Raw genomic sequence first — 10,877 nt, forward strand, 5'->3', positions numbered from 1 at the left:
TTTGTACACGGCGTGAACTTAACATACATGGAAGCTTGGAGAGCAAAGGAAAAGGCATTGGAATTTTTGAGAGGTCATCATGCTGACTCCTACAGTCGATTGCCTAGTTATTTGTATATTCTGGAGAAGACTTATCCGGGGTCTGTAGTTAAATTGAAGAAGACCGACGATAACTGTTTCTTGTATGCATTTGTCGCGATGATTACGTCAATCAATGGTTGGAAATATTATAGGCCGATTGTAGTAGTTGGTGGGACCTTCTTGAAGTCAGCATACAGAGGAATAATGCTAACAGCTAGCACAATGGATGCAGCAGGTATTGTAGATTTATTGTAGATATATTATAGAAATGTTGTTGTCTGTATGTATTTTCCTTTATATACAGTTTTGTGATGGAAATTGAATTCCTTTTTGCCACATATAATAGGTAGCATATTACCACTGGCATATTCTGCTGTTGATTCAGAAAATGAGTCATCATGAAAGTGGTTTTTTGAGCAATTCAAACATGCATATGGTGGAAGACCAAATATGTGTGTTGTTTCTGATCGGAATGAGAGTATCTTGAAGGCAACTTCTCTTGTTTATACCGGCATGCCACATTATTCTTGCGTGTGGTATATTTGGACAAATATAAGGTCAAAGTTCCAGAAAGGTCATCTAAAGTTAAGCGAATCGTACTTTGCCACGGCACGTTTCATACACGCTTGATGAATTTAATGAAAGAATGTCAAATATTGAAGAGATCGACACGCGTGTTAAAGCATACTTATACGATATTGGCTATCACAGATGGTCTCGAGTACATGATACGGTGAACAGAACTTGGACTATGACATCAAACATTGCAGAGTCATTAAATGCGGTAACAAAAAATGCAAGAGAGCTAACGATTGTAGAACTATTAGAGTACATGAGGACTCTTCTTGAATGATAGACTAATGAAAAGTTATTGAAAGCAAAGAGTACATTCACATACCTTGGTTTTAAATTCAACAAAGAGTTGGATGACAACAGAACATTGTCTCAGAAGCTTAAAGTAAGCTATATCCAATAACATCTGATCAATTATTGCATCAAATTAAAATATGAACAGATATTGTAGATAAATTGGGTTATAACTGTAGATATTTTGTATATGTTGCTGATAATTTGCTGCGTGTTTGTAATGTAATTATAGGTGAGGGCTTCAACAGATTACATCCATACAGTACTAGATGGTGTGAGGCGCTATATTGTTTGTCTTGAAAACAAGAGATGTAGTTGTGGACAATTCCAGCTTGATGAACTTCCTTGTCCACATGCTTTGGCTGCTTTAAGGCACATGGATGAGTCTTATGAACAATATTGTTCTCCTTATTACACGAGGGAGAGCCTCTTGCATACTTATGAAATACCAATAGACCCGCTGCCTGATGAAAACAAATAGAACGTGCCACAACATATAGCTAAAGAAGTTGTAAATCCACCTACCGGGAAAAGACAGCCAGGAAGACCTCAAAAATAAAGATACAAAACACATGATGAAGTAAAGGCAAAGAATTACAAGGTTTCATGTGGCAACTGTGGGATAAAAGGGCATAACAAAAGATCTTGCAAGAATGTTCCCAAGAAGAAATAAAATTTGATATAGTCAACAGATTTTTTGATAACAATTGTTGAAGTGTTCAGGAGATTTATAGTTGAGGCGTAATTGTGTTGATATATTGAGTAAAGACTGTTTCCTATAATGAAATGATTTCAACTCTTAATGTAGTTGGTTTGAATTTGTTTTGTTTAATTACTGAGTGTATTGAGTTCATACTTTCATAACTTGATTGGATTATGAATGATTTATATCAATAGCACACAATTACTTAATTATCTATATCACAAATCATTAGTGAACAAATGATTCTTACAATTTATCTACAAAAAATCTACCAAATAACTACATAATCTGGCGTTTAACAGAATAACTACATAAAATTTAAGTTCTAAAGGAGTTTTATGCTAACATTAATGAGTTGTGAAACTTGCTCATAAGTAACAATTTGTCTACAAAGTTTCTACAAAATAAACTACAACTAAACAAATTAACTACATTTTCCCTGCAGAAAATGGCAACAAATTCATCTTCTTACATACTTGTGTTATCTCGTTCACAACTGGTAAAAATAAATAATGAAAACAAACAACAAAAAACAAAAGTAATAGAATAAAATACTAACAATTTTGAACCGAAAAAGGATCTCCATAGTGTTTTTGATTTGAAGTAATAATTTCATGGACAAAAATAACAAAACTAAAGGTAAAACAATTGTAGCACAAATATGTTTTAATTACTTGTTCTAAGGTAACATATTGTCTACAACTTTACTACAAACCCACTACACCTACACATTTTAACTACAATTTTACTACAGAATAGGGAAACTAATTTTTCTTCTTCTTCTTCAGGAGTTATGTTCTCTCATTTGCAGCTGGTGTACCTATTCGTCTTGCTAATCTGCCAGTAACCTCACTCTCACTAATTGCACCAATGTCTCGCTTTTTCCTAGCATAATCCCAAAGTAGAGCTCCATAGCGTCTACGATGTTGATCAATATCAGAAAGGTCTTCATTTGAAATCGATAGCTCTCCAATGCTGATATATTCAGCAAAATGCAGCAACGTATACACCACAGTCACTGGAAAATAGAAATTAGGGGAAAGAGATTTAGCATTCAGCGATTGAATAAAATCTGTTAAATAAATTGAAGGAAAAACAGCTTTTTCATACAGTGAACCCTCTTTTTGCTGGGGTATCTCACCGACCAACCACTGAATGTCAAGAGGGTCAGTAACACCTTTTTCAATGTATGCCTTTGTGTTCTTGTAGTTGATGTCTGGACGCTTGCCATAGAATCCAGTGGATGACAAGTATAGGGGGATCATTGTTGCAAATTTGGTGACAACAGATTCAACAATGATGTGATCGTGTGAAGAGATCATAGAATCATAAACATATAGAGCCTGTCACACCTCCTTTTTCTACTACACCTCCGTAAAGAGGTATAATAGAAGGGAGTTATTTCCAACTTGAAGTGACAATCGAAACGGGATTCATTTTATAAAAATCAGAGTCGCCACATGGGAGATTTATGGTGTCCCAAGTCACCGGTTTTAATCCCGAATCGAGGAAAAGAATGACTCTGTTATTATAGTCCGCGAACCAGAAATCCGGGTAAGGAATTCTGTTACCCCGGGAGAAGGTGTTAGGCACTCCCGAGTTCCGTGGTTCGAGCACGGTCGCTTTGATCCTACTTGGCTTATTAAATTATTTAATTACTGGTTTTAGAACCTAGATGCTTTTGCTTTTTTCACCGCTTTTAATTAGAAAAATTATCTTGAAACGGGTTACGCGTACGTATACCCGCCCGTTTGGTGCGTCAAAAATCATGTCACGCGAACGTGTCCACAATTAATAACGCTTAATTATTATTAAGAAAAGTTTGGGCCGAAGTTGCGGGAACGCATACTCCGGTTTTGTTTTTAGGAATCGTAATCATGTCATGCGAACGTGTCCACAACCACGATAGTATATTTACAAGTGAACTCCACTGACATTACACTTTCTCAAACTTTCGCGGATCCAAGCTAATGAATGGTAAGAGCAGACTGTTCATTTTAACAGCAATATTGATGGTGATGAACGATTGGATTTGTGTAATGCTACCCATCTTTATTTTTACCTTTAAAGGCAGTGAAACCATTTTAACACAACAACCTCTAATCCTTTGGGAGCTAACTGCATTGTATGTACAAACAACAAACATGAAACTTCCTTTTGACTTTGCCCAGCACAAAACAAAACGGATGCCATACCTTAGACTCAATAAAGACTAAACATTAACGATAAAGAATGGAATCTGTAGAACAAGTTTATTGAATCGGATCCTTTTCAAGTAGAACAAACAAATACACCACACGTCTTCAATAGATGTAATGACATGAACCAAGTTCTTATGCCTTTTCATTCAACGAGTGAATTTAGTTTAAAAAAGGTCTGTGCAATTTAGTTTAAACTTCGTCGCCAGTAAACCTTCATTTCAATACAACGAAGTCAGCAAAGCAACACGGAGTACTGGGAAATCAAACAAACTGGCCACGTAATACTTCAACATTGCCGAGTACTTAAGGAATCAACAATTTTCAACTAGAATCATAACATTCTTCGTAAAATCACGGCGGCTACAGAATTTCAAAACTAAGCAAACCGAGTCGACAATGATCAAGACATTAAAAGAGATTACTAAGTTCATACATCGGAGAGTAACAAATTTACAGAAAGCAAACTTAAGCAAAACAGAGTATGAGAAGTCGAGGAACCGAACCTCAAAAATGGATCAGCTCATTACTTATGAGGAGACTTTAAACTCCGACACGACAAACCATGGACGGAGCTGAAACGGAACCCATGAACAACGACCACGGACAACCTTGATGCTCGCCGGAATTATCGAACTAAATCAGAGTGACAGAAACTAAACTCCGACTGGTTTTTGAATTTCTTTGGGACTGATTTGGGGTCAAAAGACAACGTTTCGAAATCTGAAGCTGCTTATAAAATGCTCAAATCTGCTCTAATATTTGGACGAAGAGGACAGGGAGGGACGGAGCTCTATTTTGTAACGCTGTCACTTGCGGGCTAGTGGTTCTGCTGTGTTTTTGGAGAGGAGGGGTCGATGGAAGGTTGAAGAAGATAGGTGGAGATGGCTGGTTCTTCTTCTGAAGAAGATAGAGAACGGGGGTGGGGTTCTTTTGTTTTCAGCCGCAGCTTTTTTTTAGAAAAATTCTCTCCTCCTTTCATTTAGGTGTTACCCTATTATATATTTCTAGGTCTAAATGTGTATTTTTGTGCTAATTGCTCTTAGGTCCTTAGGGTCTTTTTATTTATTATTGTTCCAAAGAAGAGTCTAGAAGGGTCCCCAAGCTTAATGGACTAATCCGAATCGGGCCTAGAATTGGGCTCTAAAACTCTTAAAATTGTGATCCAACACCTTAATTGACTCTTTTTTTAAAAAAAAAATAAAATAAAATAAAATAAGATAAAAATACTACACAATGCAAAATAACACTAATTAATTAAACTAAACATGAAACTATTTTTGTATTTTCGAAATTATATAAAGATTAAAATAAGGTACTATTTTTGTATTTTTTTTAAAAAATTTATGAAAAATACATAAACTAAAATATTTTTTTGTGATTTTCATTTTTCTTGTAATAAAATAAAGCAAAAGAGTCAAAATGAGTTAAAATAGCTATATTAGGCCTAAATTAAATATTTACATGCTAAAATATCAAAATCTTGGGGAGGGTAAAAAATCACGTGTCTACAGAGCCCTTTCGGGAATGTCAAAAACAGCCAACAACCAATGAAATTTTTCCACAATATTTATGGGCATAATCACAAAATCAACTTGATCCCATGCAATATTTGCAAGTAGCCTGTACCCCAATATGTATTCTGCTACGACGTCCTGGGATTTGACAACATCTAGCTTCTTATCGTCAGGAGCATTAATGTATTTTTTATAAATTTGTTCAATTCTAGTCTTGAAATTACAGTCAGTGGTTGTAAAACGTGTTTTGTTCACAGGACCATACTTTCCTCTCTTCCGCAAATAGTATAAAATAACATCAATGTGTTGCAAAGAAAAAAAAGACATAGTTCATTATTTGTTTATGCTTAAAACAAATTAACTTCAATTTTTAAACCAAAAAACTACAATATCCTCCAATCATCTCGTTTTGCTAGGGTATGTGTTTACCGTGTTGTTGAGGACTTGTCCGGGTTGTGCTAAAGTGTAAAACCACTCCTTTTTATCAACTTTCTCCACTCCAAGATCATACCACGACTTTAGCTGGTTATCTTTTATAGAATAATGCGCCTTCCTCTTATTTAAACACATAGCAATTACAATAAATATGTAGATTGAAGTGGATATCCAAAAGATGAATGCACTCAGAAATATGAACAAATTGTATAAACTAAACCTCTTTGAAGCTTTATCGGTACCAAGGTATAACCAGTTGTTGAATTCGTCCAACAACTCAGGATCAACATTTTGACCTATAATCCCAGTAAATGGATGCTTGATTTGAAAAATTGGAGGTCCAACAGAAGTGCTGCCACTAGAACTGTAAATAGGGAGAAAGGGTGATCGGGCATGCTTTCTAGGCTGCCTTGTTCTTCCTTGATGCACAGGGGTTGTTTCATCTTGGTTAAGCTCGCCGAACTTAACAATCTGGGAGAAGTTCTGTGGCAACTCAAAATCATCAAGTGTTACTTCCTTTTTATCACATCTGGATTCGTCCGAATTACCTACATTAACGTACTCGGCTGGTTCACCTCCTTCTTCACAACAATCATCTCCTTCTTTTATAACATTCTTATCTTCAATGGGAGATTGAATTTTTTTTCCCCTTCTCCTCATTCTTCTGTTCTCCTTGAATGATTATTGTATCTTCATGTATTGTAGAGTCTGCAGGCATAGCTTCCTTCACTGTTACAGTAAGTATGTTTAACTTAATCATTTTGTAGGAAATTTGTACTAAACACTAACATTTCAGAATCCAATATCTACATTAAATATAGTAATTTTGTTGAAATGATGTCATGCATATGATAACAAATAACTTTGTAATGTTGATGTGATGATAACATGGTACTAACTCATACCTGCATTCTTTTCATCAATTGCCGCTTCAAAATGAGAATCTAAAGATACACGTACAAGAGCACTCTCATTAATTTCCATGTCATTCACATGTCCTGTATCTAAGAAACCCATTTGAATTATAATGCACATTAGTTGATACATTTTTAGGCAATGTATAGGTACATTGTAGACATCTACATAGATATGTAAATCTGTGTAGATATACTGTAGGCATAATGTAGATATATCTACACATATTGTAGATATGTTGTATATAATGTAGATATGTTGTACATACATTTTTTACTACTGCTGGCATGCGCTGGTATATCACTACTGCACGAAAAATGTTGATTGATCTTTTCTTTTGTTTGCTCAGCAATTTTTGTAGAACTTCTAGCAAACTGCAGGCTTTAAATTTGTTAGGATATATACATTATGGACGATAATATAAACTTAGAGGTGATATTAATTGTTCTGTTAAATGAATATATTTCAAATATTACCCTGGCATCAATGTTATCTTTTTGACTATTTATCGCCTGCAAAAAAGCCTTGATTGAGTAATTGAGTAGCAGTCGAAAGCTACCTAGTTTTTCAAAATATCTGTCTTGAAAGATCCAAGATCTAAAGCAACCTACATATTAAAATATAAAGAGTTAACGAAAATATTGGCTTAACATAAATTAAAGAAACATCCAAGATTCTGTATATATGTTACCTTGTCAACATCTTTTCTTAAGTTTTTAATTTCAGTTAGAATATCTATGTCACGACCCAAACCCCGCACTGGTCGTGATGACGCCTCTCGTGAAGGCAAGGCCAGCCAACTAACCCAACTCGTCTTTTCAAAAATAATTTAAACATGAATAAACAGCTAAAATATGACTTAATAATATTAATCAGCGGAAAGCCAACCCAACACAGCCCTAACCAGGGTGTCACAAGTCACGAGCATCTATTGGAGGGTGAATACAGTTCTACAAGGCCTAAAAATAAATACACGAAACAGGAAAAATGAACAAAAGGAAGAGACATGGTGCTGCGAACGCTGACAGTCACCTCCTTAACTCATATAACTCTGCCTCTGATCGGCCCAAAACCCGCTACCGGGTGAATAGATACATGCATCTGCACACGAGGTGCAGGGAGTAAAGTGAGTACTCCAACTCAGTGAGTAATAAAGGTAAATAACAACTGAGCAGTAAGAAATCACGTAAAGCAACCAACATGCTGTGTAGAAGCAGGGTACAATCCTTTGAGAAAAACAGTGAAGCTGTGAAATCTTTGGAAATCTATTGGCTCGGCTTAAATCTCTTTTTAAAATGATCTTTCCAACAGTTACGAAATGATTTCAAAACAGTTAGTGCCGATAAGCACAGAAAAACCTCCCCTCGGGCACAAATATCACAGTATAACAGGTAAAGAGGCAAGTAAATATGCAAGATGAGCACATAAAAGTTTGCCCCTCAGGCAATATCTCAAAACAGTACCAGCCCCTCGGGCTCACTCTCAGAAACACTCTCAGCCCCCCGGGCTCTCTCTCTCAGATCACTCTTAAAACAGTATCATATAGTAAGCGCTGCGGCGTGCAGCCCGATCCACAACTCGTTGCGGCGTGCATCCCGATCCACATATCGTCGATGGCGCTCACTGGGGGTGTGCAGACTCCGGGAGGGGCCCCTTACGGCCCAAGCGCAATATCAAGCCACCTCGTGGCATATAAAATAAGGCCTGAAAGCCTTCTCACATCACACACGAGGCCTGAAAGCCTCCTCACATTAGTCATAAGGCCTGAAAGCCTCCTCACATCACTCACAAGGCCTGAAAGTCTCATCACATTACTCATAAGGCCTGAAAGCCTCCTCACATCACTCATAAGGCCTAAAAGCCTCCTAACATCACTCATAAGGCCTGAAAGCCTCCTCACGTCACTCAAGCCACCTCGTGGCACATAAAGTATCTTAGGCCCTCGGCCTCATATCACTCAGCATATCCTCACATATGGCCCTCAGCCTCACTCAGTCCGAAAATCATCACAAGCCCCTCGGGCATTTGTAAAACAGTAGTTCTCAGCCCAAAATATCATTTAGAAATATCATTTAAGTTTCAAATCTGAGTAAAATTGGCTGAGTTTGTAAAACTATAAATATCAATAGAACTAAGTTCAAATAATACGTCAAAACAGTGAGGAGACAGTGATAAAATCCCCTAAGGGTTCAAATAATTGGCACGAAACCCAAATATGGCAATCAGCCCAAATCATGATAATAACAAATATGTTTCAGTCAAATACGCGGTAAAATCATCAATCGGGACGGACCAAGTCACATTCCCCAACGGTGCTCTATCCCAGGCTCGCTATCCGGCGTGCAAGTCACCTCAATATAACACTACGATGTGCAAATCCGGGGTTTCAAACCCTCAGGATATCATTTAGAATCATTACTCACATCGAGGCGGCGAAATCTCTAGCTCGCGACGCCTTTGCCCCTCCAATCGGCCTCCAAGCGCGTCGAATCTATCCAAAACCGGAACGAATACGTCACAATATGCCAATGGAACAATACCCAATCGAAAACAATCGAAAAATATTAAAAATCTCGAAATTGGCAAAACCCGAGCCCCGGGCCCACTTCTCGAAAATCAGAAAATTTAACATCATCGGATTCCTTATCTCGCCACGAGTCTATACATACCAAAACTCCCAAATCCGAGCCCAAATGACCCATCAAATCCCACTTTGAAATATCAAATTCCAAGCCCTAGCTTTTCCCCCCTTTTGATGAATTTCCATAAATTTCTATGTTAATTCTACCATTAAATCATGTATTTAGGTCATAGAACTCACCTCCAATCACACCCAGTCAAAATCACCTTCAATTCCCGTCCAAAAGCTCTTAAGTTTGCTCAAAAATGGTGGAAAAATACCTTAGCTCGCGGAACAAAATGAACCTTTAAAACCCTTTCTGTCCAGCCCTTTTCGCATCTGCGATCACTGTACCGCATATGCGGTTACCGCTTCTGCGGTATTTCCTCTGCTTCTGCCAAAATATACTATTGCGCTCAGGACCGCTTTTGCAGTCTAAATCCGCTTCTGCGGACATCGCATCTGCGGACACCTGCCCGCTTTTGCGGAACACCCAATGGCCCTTATCTGCTTCTGCGGTCCACACGCCGCATCTGCGGCATCGCAGATGCGGCTCCAAGCTCGCATCTGCGGAAAGGCAACTCCTTAAGAAAACTCGCACCTGCGACCGCATCACCGCATCTGCGGAACCGCATCTGCGGCCCCTTTTCCGCAGATGCGGAAATACCAGATACCAACAACTTCAGAAATACCACAAGTCCAAAATTCACCCTGATGGCCATCCGAAATCACCCCGAGGCCCCCGAGACCTCAACCAAAAGTGCCAACCTATCCTAAAACATCATTCAAACTCGCTCCAATCATCAAAACACCACAAACAACACCAAAACCATCAAATTACATCGGATTCAAGCCTAAGTTCTTCTAAAACTTCCGAAACACACATTCGATCAAAAACCCAACCGAAACACCTCCGAATGACCTGAAATTTTGCACACACATCCCAAATCACCTAACAAAGCTACAGCAACTCTCGGGATTCCATTCCGACCCTCGGATCAAAATCTCACCTATCAACCGGAATTCGCCAAAATACTAACTTCGCCAATTCAAGTCTAATTCTACACCGGACCTCCAAAACCAATTCCGATCACGCTCCTANTTTCAACCCGTACCCTTCCATTACACATGAGATCTTCTAACATACACATAAGGATCACACCACTTCGGAACACTCCGCAGGGAATAACCCACCTGCTTCGCCTCAATATAACATTTCCGTATACCTTCCACTGTCATACACATTACACAGCCACTTAATCTTCCTGAGTCTGAACTCATACCGCAACATGACATTTACTTCACTCCCATCTAGGAGACACGAAAAGATTCTTCACGCACCCATGACTCGGAGCTACACATCCAATCACAATGGAATCATACACTTAATAGTTCACCTATCATCCAGCAGATCTTCCTCGACACTTCCAAGTTACATAGATACATCTCGCAGTACTAACATACTCATCACATAGCTATTCAACCATCACTTCCACTAATAGGGACACTGCCGAACATATAAGTTCAAAACACTTACTCAC

At 38.1% G+C, this 10,877-nt stretch overlaps 1 long non-coding RNA gene across 1 annotated transcript; it reads right to left on the reverse strand.

Moving 5' to 3' along the window:
• Window positions 1-2,190: 2,190 nt before the first annotated feature.
• LOC109239653 lies at window positions 2,191-4,818 on the reverse strand. Its single transcript, XR_002069943.1, has 2 exons — window positions 4,356-4,818; window positions 2,191-2,669 (listed from the first exon to the last, which is right to left on the reverse strand). It is a non-coding gene; the product is annotated as an uncharacterized LOC109239653 (long non-coding RNA).
• Between the last annotated feature and the right edge of the window lie 6,059 nt (window positions 4,819-10,877).

Source organism: Nicotiana attenuata, unplaced genomic scaffold (genome assembly GCF_001879085.1).
Source record: "Nicotiana attenuata strain UT unplaced genomic scaffold, NIATTr2, whole genome shotgun sequence".
Lineage (NCBI taxonomy): Eukaryota > Viridiplantae > Streptophyta > Magnoliopsida > Solanales > Solanaceae > Nicotiana > Nicotiana attenuata.